We start from the raw sequence: 11,170 nt of genomic DNA, 5'->3' as shown, positions 1-11,170 counted from the left end.
GAAAGTGCTCTAATACCACTTGTTATGCTCTTGACCTGCAGGAAGATACCAGAATACCAAATATGTGAAGAAATATACCCAGAACACAAAACAATAAGAAATAATAGCAAGTATTTTATTATTTAGAAAAGGAAAGCAATGTTCACTTGCCTCTTCGAGGGGGAAACCTCCAATAGAGCTGGGCTCAGTTACCAAATAAGACACGATGCTCCTCGAGGGAAGTCTCTATCCTTTATATAGGATTCATACATGCAATACCATGGGTCAATACCATGGTTCTTATTAATACCATCTATCTAATACCATGGCCCATTTGCAACTAATTGCGGTCCCTTCTTTAAATGTGGGTCAACCACTTACAATTATTAATATGGGCTTTATTGACTCTTTACTTAACTATAACTATGACTCGATCCTATTACATAAATAAGGGGGTTAGGGTTGGACCCTAACACTATAAGTGGGTATGTGTTTAACCTATTCGTAGGTGTAGTCACTCGGATGAGCAAGAGACAATTTATAGTGGCACTTTCAACTACAGAAGTAGAATACATGGTAACCACTCATGCAAACAAGGAAGAAGTTTGGTTGCAGAGATTATGTTCAAGTATGGGGTTGGTACAATGAGCTATAAGGATAGAATGTGACAACCAAAGTACAATTTTCTTAACGAAGAACCCTGCTTATCATTCAAAGGAAAAGCACATTGATGTTCAATATCACTTTGTGAGGGATATGGTTGAGGATAAAAAGGTGTTGCTGGTAAAGGTGGACACTTTGAAGAATACTGGAGATGCATTAACAAAGTCTGTGAGCACTGAGAAATTTTCTTGGTGTAGAGAAACAATGGGCATTGTAGGGTTGGACCAATGACTAAGCTCTGTTGTGACCCCCTATGTGAAAAAGAAAACAATAAGAGGTAGAATGTTGGGTTTGTGTTATATTCTTTCCATAACTAGCCCCATGCACAAAGATGTGGGGTTAGAGGGTGGGCAACTAGTCCCCCCTTCGTTGCGCCGAGCGTAGCTGGGGGGTCACCGGGGGGGGGATGGGGCGAGTGACAGCCCCCTTGCCGGGGGGTGGTAGCCCCCCTGCATGGGGTCCAAGGCAACGCCCCAGGAATTTTTTTTTGGACCCTATATTAGATGGGTGGACCTATCGATGGTTTTGTGCATGAGTTTCACATATGGTTTTGGGCATGATGGTTTTATGCCTGTGGTATTTTGTAGATCGGGTCAAGGGAACTACATGTATGTTCTAATACAAGGTTAATGGATTGGGGTTTTTTTATCACCAAAATAGGACCCTGATAGGCTGTTTATCAGACTATCTCAGTGTAACTATTTCAAACCAATCTTTAAGCTAAGGCTTAACCTCCTCAACCTGAGAGGGCTCTCTCAAAGGGTTAATGAATTTGATTAAAGATATGGATAGATGGCTAACTCTATAGTTTGTGATTGTATATGTTTATAGGTTGAAAGATGAAGGCTGGATACCATTGGGCTATGGAGTCAAAGTATGTTTCAGTACCACAACAAGATCAACTTAACATGAAGTCAGGGCATAGAGAGTTTTTATGCATCAGCAAAACAAAGATACAATGCAAGGAAACACAATTTATAAATATATGAAGGAAGTTAGAGCCTCATTGATGAGTTCTAAGTAACATGTATTCATACCACTGCAAGTAAGTGAAAGAGGAAAGCCATGAGACAATATGACATTAAAAACTCTCTTTGAATCCTGAGAAGTGAAGCCAAAACATTCTACCTAGCAAGCAGGTTATGGTATTTCGGCATATGCCGAGAGAAGGAGAATTCAGCTTCAACTTCAAGTGTTCCATTTTCTGTGAAGGTTTAGACAGTAGGCCTGCTCTAGTTGTTAGCAATTTCGTTTCTCATTTCCCAGATGTATTGAGAGGATTTGAAATGTAGTACTTTGATCAAATCTCATTGTTTAGAGATGCGCATGAGGAGTCTTTGACCAAATGTTGCAAAGGAAACGCCGTAAGGCATCAAGTGTAGAAGAATTGTGACATATATAAGATCATTGAATATAAAATTAGTAAAGAAAATGTCATTCAAAGCTAAAAGATAAAGATAAATCACTTACATTATGTTAAATTTAAAAATTCTATAACCTTTCCAACATAAATTGCCTCTCAATCTTTAAAGATGTTCTTTGAAGTTCCAATAGTAAATAGTTGATAAAGAAGATGCTCTTTTTCAATATTGAACCATCTCAATTGATCAAAAGCTTACATTCCTGTACCACTTGCTCTTAAGGTGATTAGATTTTCCTTTGTTAACTTATTTTGGGCATTTTTATTCGTTTGTGACACAAGGTTTATATTCAATAGCACTGGATGAACTAGTTTAAAGAAAATCTATGAAATAGATATATCAACAAAGCGAGTGACTTGCATAACAACTTTACATTGTTCGATAGGAAAGAAATGGATATTTTATTGAGAATTGATTAAATAAGTATTTTATCTGACATAGCAAATTTAATTCACTATTTAGAGGTACCATGGTGAAATCTTATGGTAGCATCCATTAGTGTTCCTTTATATTTATTCAACATGATATTCTGGGAGACTTGGCTATGTATTTGACCACAAAAGGGCCTATAAATAAATGTGAAAATATTTTTATGACTCAAAAAGAAAACTATATTCCCAAAAAGTGAAAAAAGTTTGCAAAGTGTACATTTGACGTTGATATTATTTACTTCCACACAGGTTTGGTGCATATCTCTTTCTCCTCTCATAGTCATTTCTCACCATTTTTCAATATTGAACTAACTCAATTCCAAAAGATTGGAGTCTTTTACATTCTACCTACACATAATTTGATTTTGAATGTGTTGATTTCTGCATTATTGTATGTCAAGGTACAATGGAGGAGAATGATTGGTGTCATATATAAATTTCATAATTATAATTAAGTTAATCGAACAAAATGTCTGATGCATGGAAAAATATAAAAATAAAAACATAAATGCACATGTGCATTTTCGTATCTTCTAAGAAAATATTTTTCAATTTTTGCTTCACATTGTTCAATATACATTCTTTGGAAAAGTTATGAGATTGCACCATGCTACATGGGGATCCATCTAAGCTAAGACAAGGGAGTCAATCTCACGAATATGCTTTGCAATTTTTTTTATTTGTAGGCTCTAATGCTCTGAAATGCCCACTCTAGGGTGGGTATATCTACTAAGAACAAACAATTGTCAAACAAAGAAATATAGATTGATTAGTGCTTCTGTAATAAGACAAGACACCTCTGCCTCATAAGAGGAATGTCTTGACATCCTCAATCTTGGCATGCATTAAACTGCATTCGGGTAGTCATGGCAGAAATCACCCCGGTAGCTTAGTTGTCTTGCTAAGCATCCCCATGAATAATAGATTGATTAGTGTTTTTGCAAGAAGACAAGACACCTTTGCCTCATAAGAGGAATGTCTTGACATCCTCAATGTTGCCATGCATTAAACTACATGGGGGTAGTCATGCCGATAATTAATGCATTCATTGTTATGGGGTGGAAAAAATCACCCGCTAGCCTATTTGTCTTGATAAGCATCCTCGTGAGGGAATTTTTTATTAATCTTATTTATTTGGGTTTTCTTTATTTCTTTTAATTTATTGGTTTATTGATTTATTTATAATTTTTATGATCATGTCTATGTGTAAGTTATAGTTTTTAAAATGTTATGATTTTTAATTTAAGAAAGGAGTATTAGTGATAGTATTTTTGTTTGATTCTATAATTGTTTTTAATATTTTGGTTTAAAATGCTTTATTTAATTTTTTTAATTTAAAAGGTGTTATCCATAGAATATTATGGATTTACTATTCGCCAATCACTTTCAAAGTTGAGAGTCAATTTTAAGGCTACTTTCAGTACTTAGTTGTAATAGTAGTGATTGTTAAAAAATTGTACTAACATTACTAACACTTTTTTATTTGTGAGTTAATTTTAAAGTTTTTGTCAACAACATTGTGAAATTATTAATGCCATTAACATTTAAATTAAATTTATTACACCAATTAAATTTAAATAACTTACATAATTGAAGTTTAATAAATAAAATCTATGAAATAGATATATCAATAAAGCTAGTTGATGTTTTTAACAACACTATTGTTTAGATATTCATTTATAAAGAAGTAAGAAAATGGAGGAAAATAGACATGAATGGGAGGTAATTATCAAAGGCACCAAACATGTGTTCACATGTCTTGTTGGTGGTTGTGTGAGGATCTAGAGTAGATCTAAACAACTTTACATTGTTTGATAGGAGAGAAGTAGATTCTTTTGTTGAGAATTGATTAACTAAGTATTTTAGCTAACATAGCAACTTTAATTCACTATTTAGAGGTACCATGGTGAACTCTCATGGTAGCATCCAGGCGCATTCCTTTATTCTGGGAGACTTGGCTAGCTATGTATTTGACCACGAAGGGGCCTATAAATAAATGCAAAAGACTTTTTATGACTAAAAAAGAAAAAATTATTTGCAAAAAGTGAAAAAGGTTGCAAAGTGTAAATTTGATACTAATATGCTAAGATTATTTCCTTCCTGGCAGTCAAGTTTAGTGCATATCTATTTCTGCTCTCATAGTCATTTTTGATCATTTTTCAATATTGAACTATCTGACTTGACCAAAAGCTTATGGACTTTTAAATTCTACCTTCACATAATTTGATTCTAAATGTGTTGATTTCTGCATTATTGTATGTCAAGATACAATGGAGGAGAAGGATTGGTGTCATATATCTATTTCATAATTACAGTTAAGTTAATCAAACAAAATAAAATATCTGATAGATGAAAAAATAAAATAAAATTGTACATGTGAATTTTTGTACCTTCTAAGCAAATAATTTTCAATTTTTGCTTTACATTGTTCAATCCACATTCTTTGGAAAAGTTACGAGCTTGCACCATTCTACATGAGGATCCATCTACAAGGGATTCAATCTCACTTATGAGCTTGCACCATTCTACATGGGGATCCATCGACAAGGGATTCAATCTCATGAATCTGCTTTGCAATTTTATTATATGTAGGTTCTAATGCTTGAAAATGCTCACATCATAGTGGATATATCTACTAAGAACAAAAAAATTTCAAACAAAGAAATATAGTTTGATTGGTGCTTCTGCAAAAAAAAACACCTATGCCTCATAAGAAGAATGTCCTGACATCCTCAATCTTGGCATGCATTAAACTGCATGGGGGTAGTCATCCCACATCGATAATTAATGCATTCATTGTTATGGGGTGGCAAGAATCACATCGATAATGCAATTATATTATATGTAGGCTCTAATTCTTGACAATGCCCACACCACAGTGGATATATCTACTAAGAACAAAAAATTGTCAAACAAAGAAATATAGATTGATTGGTGCTTATGAAAAAAGACATCTTTGCCTCATAAGAAGAATGTCCTAACATCCTCAATCTTGGCATGCATTAAACTGCATGGGGGAAGTCATTCCACGTTGATAATTAATGCATTCATTGTTATGGGGTGGCAAGAGTCACCCCCTAAACTGCATTCAATCTTGGCATGCATTAAACTACATGGGGGCAGTCATGCTATGTTGATAATTAATGCATTCATTCTTATGGGGTGACAATAATCTGCCTGATATCTTTCAATCAAGTATATTGTATAATAACAAAACATTTTTTAGTTAAAGGTCTCTTTATTGATAAGCAAATTTAAGTCATCTAAACACATTATAAGTTCACATTAACATTTTTTCTTATTACAAATGGAGTTTTTTGTTGGCCTTCACATTTAACTGAAAAAATTAGTTTTGGTATCACTTATATTTATTGTATGATATTGATTTTGGCACATATTAACAATTAGATGAGGTGATTAAAGTTGAGAATTATTCAGCCACTCACTTGAAGTTTTAGTACACAAATCCTTTAGGAGTTTGGGATCCTCCATGAGGAAATTCTTTGAACCTCACTTCACTCTATCATTAGTATAAAAATGAATTTGATTTTTTTCATAGAAATATTGTTTTAGTATAAGTGGGATGTAAAAATGAATCTCATTCATTTCAGGAAAACAAATATGCGATGAAAACGATGGTGATTCTTTACTTAATATACCAGCATAAAGTGTCATTGTTTTCTAGTTATGATATTTGTTTTCTTGATGTGTTGATTCTATGTTGGGCCTACTATGGAATTTGGAGCTTAAACTGTAATGAAGTTTGATATTTTATTAGGCGTTTATGTAAATTTCACAATCAAGGAAAAGTATATCCAAATTTGATGGAAGAAGTATGAAGTTTGTTATTTGTAGACTATGACTAGTTTAGTTAACTAATCTAGAAGCTTTTAAAAATCTGTTTGATATTTTATTAGGTGTTTATGTAAATTTCACAGTCAAGGAAAAGTATATCCAAATTTGACGGAAGAAGTATGAAGTTTTTTATTTGTAGACTATGGCTAGTTTAGTTAACTAATCTAGAAGCTTTTAAAAATCTCTTAAGAACTTCCTATCATATGGACAAAGATTAAGAGTTTACCAATTCCTCAATTAATCTAGGAGTTTTTAAAAAATCTCTTAATGTCAAGATCTATATCCAAATTTGACGGAAGAAGTATGAAGTTTTTTATTTGTAGACTATGCCTAGTTTAGTTAACTAATCTAGAAGCTTTTAAAAAATCTCTTAAGAACTTCCTGTCATATTGACAAAGATTAAGATTTTACCAATTCCTCAACTAATCTAAGAGTTTTTAAAAATCTCTTAATGTCAAGATCTTCCTATCATATTGACAATATACATGAGATCGATGTCAATATGCCAAGAAGATCTAGCCATTAACATATTTTTACTGAACAACCAAGTATTTTATCAAAATGCAGGTTGGAGATATCCAATATTTCATGATTAGATTCTAAATAAAAATATATATATATCACACAAACAATCTCTATTTTTATAATGAAATATTTGTCAGATAACTAAATCTCTGTGTAATAAAATTTAAACTGAAAAGAAAAAATAAAATAAAATAAAATAATAAATAATAAAAATAAAAACAAATAAATAAATAAAAAATCACACAAGCAATATCTACTTTTATAATGAAATATTTGTCACTGTGTGTAAAATTTAAACTGAAAAGAAAAAATAAAATAAAATAAAATAAAATAAAATAATAAAAATAAAAATAAATAAATAAATAAATAATCACACAAACAATCTCTACTTTTATAATGAAATATTTTTCAGATAACTAAATCTCTGTGTAAAATTTAAACATTTAAACTGAAAAGAAAAAATAAAATAAAATAATAAATAATAAATAATAAAAATAAATAAATAATCACACAAACAATGTAAAATTTAAACTGAAAAGAAAAAATAAAATAAAAATAAATAATAAAAATAAAAATAAATAAATAAATAAATAATCACACAAAAATTCTCCACTTTTATAATGAAATATTTGTCAGATAACTAAATCTCTGTGTAAAATTTAAACATTTAAACTGAAAAGAAAAAATAAAATAAAATAATAAATAATAAATAATCACACAAACAATCTCTATTTCTATAATGAAATATTTGTCAGAGAACTAAATCTCATTCTCCTTATACATTCAGTATATTTTAAATAAAAATTTATACAAAAATATTTTGATTCATAGTTAGAATGTGATGTTTGTTGTGAACATGGAATGAATTTTATTATCATAAAATAAAATAAAATAATAAATAACAAATAATAAAAATAAAAATAAATAAATAAATAAATAATCACACAAACAATCTCCACTTTTATAATGAAATATTTGTGAGATACATTTAAACTAAAAAGAAAAAATAAAATAAAATAATAAATAATAAATAATAAAAATAAATAAATAATCATACAAACAATCTCTATTTCTATAATGAAATATTTTTCAAAGAACTAAATCATTCTCCTTATACATTCAGTATATTTTAAATAAAAATTTATACAAAAATATTTTGATTCATAGTTAGAATGTGATGTTTGTTGTGAACATGGAATGAATTTTATTATCATAAAGGTAATTATTATACGAATTGGTTAATTGTTAATTAGTGAGATTAGGTCAATTAAAATAACTTTACTTTAGTGTTTGGTTGAGATACATTCAATTAAAATAACTTTTACTTTAGTGTTTGGTTGAGATACATTTAGTATATTTTAAATAAAAATTTATACAAAAATATTTTGATTCATAGTTAGAATTTGATGTTTGTTGTGAACATGGAATGAATTTTATTATCATAAAGGTAATTATTAAGTGAATTGGTTAATTGTCAGATTAGGTCAATTAAAATAAATTTTACTTTAGTGTTTGGTTGAGATACATTCATTATATTTTAAATAAAAATTTATACAAGAATATTTTGATTCATAGTTAGAATTTGATGTTTGTTGTGGACATGGAATGAATTTTATTATCATAAAGACAATTATTATATGAATTGGTTAATTGTTAATTAGTCAGATTAGGTCAATTAAAATAACTTTTACTTTAGTGTTTGGTTGAGATACATTCAATTAAAATAACTTTCACTTTAGTGTTTGGTCGAGATACATTCAGTATATTTTAAATAAAAATTTATACAAAAATATTTTGATTCATAGTTAGAATTTGATGTTTGTTGTGAACATGGAATGAATTTTATTATCATAAAGGTAATTATTATGTGAATTGGTTAATTGTTAATTAATCAGATTTGAGAGATTTAGGTCAATTAAAATAACTTTTACTTTAGTGTTTGGTTGAGATATTTTCTCCACGAATTGATTGTATAATTAAGATAAATATCTCTTTTCCAAATAGATAAATATGAGAAGTAGAGTAAAAAACCGGTTTACCTCTGCTCTCTTTTAATATCTCTTTTCCAAAGAGATAAATATGAAAAGTAGAATAAACAATCGGTTTACCTCCTTCCTGTTGATATATCCCCTGCCCTTCTTTCATCGACTTCAATTCTTCTGTTCGTGTTCTCTTTATTTCCAAAACTGCGAATATATTAGGTGAAATCTGCAGTTTGTTTTTGTGAAGCCCTGCCATGGGAGCAGTTCACCTCATTCATGCTCCTTGTATTTCCGTTGAAAAACTCAGTCTTGTCCTCCATTACTTTACAAGAAGGAAATCAAGTCCCCAAATTGAAGTAATGGGACACTCTTCGAGGCAGTGTCTCAGACAGTGTACAATTTTCATCTCATAACAGTTGTTGCGATGAAAATCAAACCAGTGACGCAGAGAACTTTTGACATCTGTCATACTGTGCAGATGCCCAATGTGAAAAATCAGAGATATACTACAACAAAAACCAAACAAAATAAAAGAGAAATTAATACGTGCCAGAACACAAGACTCAAAAACATTCAATTTCGAACGGTATATAAATACCCTCACCATGCTTTGCCCAGTACAAAAATGGAGTTGGGACTAAAACTAGCTAGTGCAAAGCTTGCATAAGTGTAACATGCGATGAATATGAAGACAGAGATAGCAACGTCACACTAGCATGTCTCTGCCATTCTATTAAATTGCCCTACATATTGTGCTGCCCTCGACTCTTTTCGTCTTCCTGCAGCGCGTTGAATATCTTTGTACCAGATTATAACTGAATACCAGATTTTAATTTGATCACTGTACGACGTAAAAATTATAATGGAAAATACCTGATTTTAATCTGATGGTAGACGTTACCCCAATCGTCTAATCCAGTTGCACTACCATGAGAAATAGAGAAAGCTCATAGTCATCCTCCTTTTTTCCCACCTTTCAGACATTTCTCCTTGTGAAATTCACATTCATGGAGGAACCAGATGCCATGCACTATAAATGCTCATTTTTATCACAAGCACCTTGTTTTCTTTTAGAAACTAAGGAATACAACCCAACAGCCTGCTGGTCCTACTCAAACTTAATATCCTCCGCATGTAGAGGTAGAGGCAGCTTTTGAGGTCGAGATGAAGCATCTGAAGCCATGGAAGAGTCCTCCTCGTTGCCTGTAATGTTGGATAATCATAAGTTGGGTATCCTTCAACATTCTCTACATACTGAAACTCTTTATTTTGGAGCTGCTCAGTATCAAACTGGAAAGAGCTGCTCAGTGTCAAACTGGCTGGTTACATTGTCATGTGCCCAACTGTCTAGAGATTGATCCAGATACATTGTCCAACCGGACTCAGAGATCTCACTGCCCATGCTGACCAGATCTTCTCTTTGTAAATGCTGGCATGAAGAACTAGAAATAGGTCTCAGCTCTCCAAGGGCAAGAGAGATTAAGCCTCTCTGCAAAATGCGCTTACTCTGATCACTCGACATACTCCACATGTTTCCCAACTCAAAACACAATTTAAACTTGGAATGCATATGTGTATGGTATTAGGCCTGAAATGTGGACGCAGATCTACTGTTACTGTATTATTTAACTTTATAAAAAAATTCCAGCATTTGACTTCACAAGTTTAACAACCAATCCCCAGTACCGACATCTAGGGGTGGACCCATCGTTAATTTCTCTCTGGTTACTTCAGAGTATCCCAAATTAGTACAAATTTTATAAATAAATAAATAAATTTTATAAAAAATCATATTTTATATATATATATATATATATATAGAATGTTTAATTTTGGTTAAGGGAATTTTTGAGATATTACTATATTAAGTTTTTATTAATGTGTATGGCTATTTTGAAATAGGGATTTCATAATTTTAGTTTAATTATCATAATTATTAGATGGATGGTAGGGATTTAACATTCAAGGAATATTATTAACTATTGGTAGTATTTGTTAGCGCTGCTATGCAAAAGGCATAAAAAATGAATTTAAACACTCTCGAAGGCTGCAAATACCTTCATAATCATCCCGAAGGAACCATCGATGCTGTCAAAATCCTCATTGTTGGGCCAAAATGATCTATCGGGAGGCCTGAAACACTCCGAGACAAGCAAAAATTTAAAATCGCAGGCCTAGCAGTTCAAATGAGCGACAGCCGTTTGATCCGGCCGATCATCGGTCCAGATCGCATCGGCGGGTTGCAATCGGAGGCGGCAGCGGCAGTGATGTGGTATCACCGATGAGCGATCGCCGATATCGCATCGGCATATCG

At 31.5% G+C, this 11,170-nt stretch overlaps 1 pseudogene; it reads right to left on the bottom strand.

Moving 5' to 3' along the window:
• Positions 1-9,766: 9,766 nt before the first annotated feature.
• On the bottom strand, positions 9,767-10,258 carry LOC149221626 (uncharacterized; annotated as a pseudogene).
• Positions 10,259-11,170: the final 912 nt, after the last annotated feature.

The sequence above is a fragment of the Pinus tabuliformis genome, chromosome Q (assembly GCF_031772625.1).
Source record: "Pinus tabuliformis cultivar Carrire ecotype Pingquan chromosome Q, CPIR1, whole genome shotgun sequence".
Taxonomy (NCBI): Eukaryota; Viridiplantae; Streptophyta; class Pinopsida; order Pinales; family Pinaceae; genus Pinus; species Pinus tabuliformis.
This window is presented reverse-complemented; position numbering and strand designations above follow the sequence as displayed.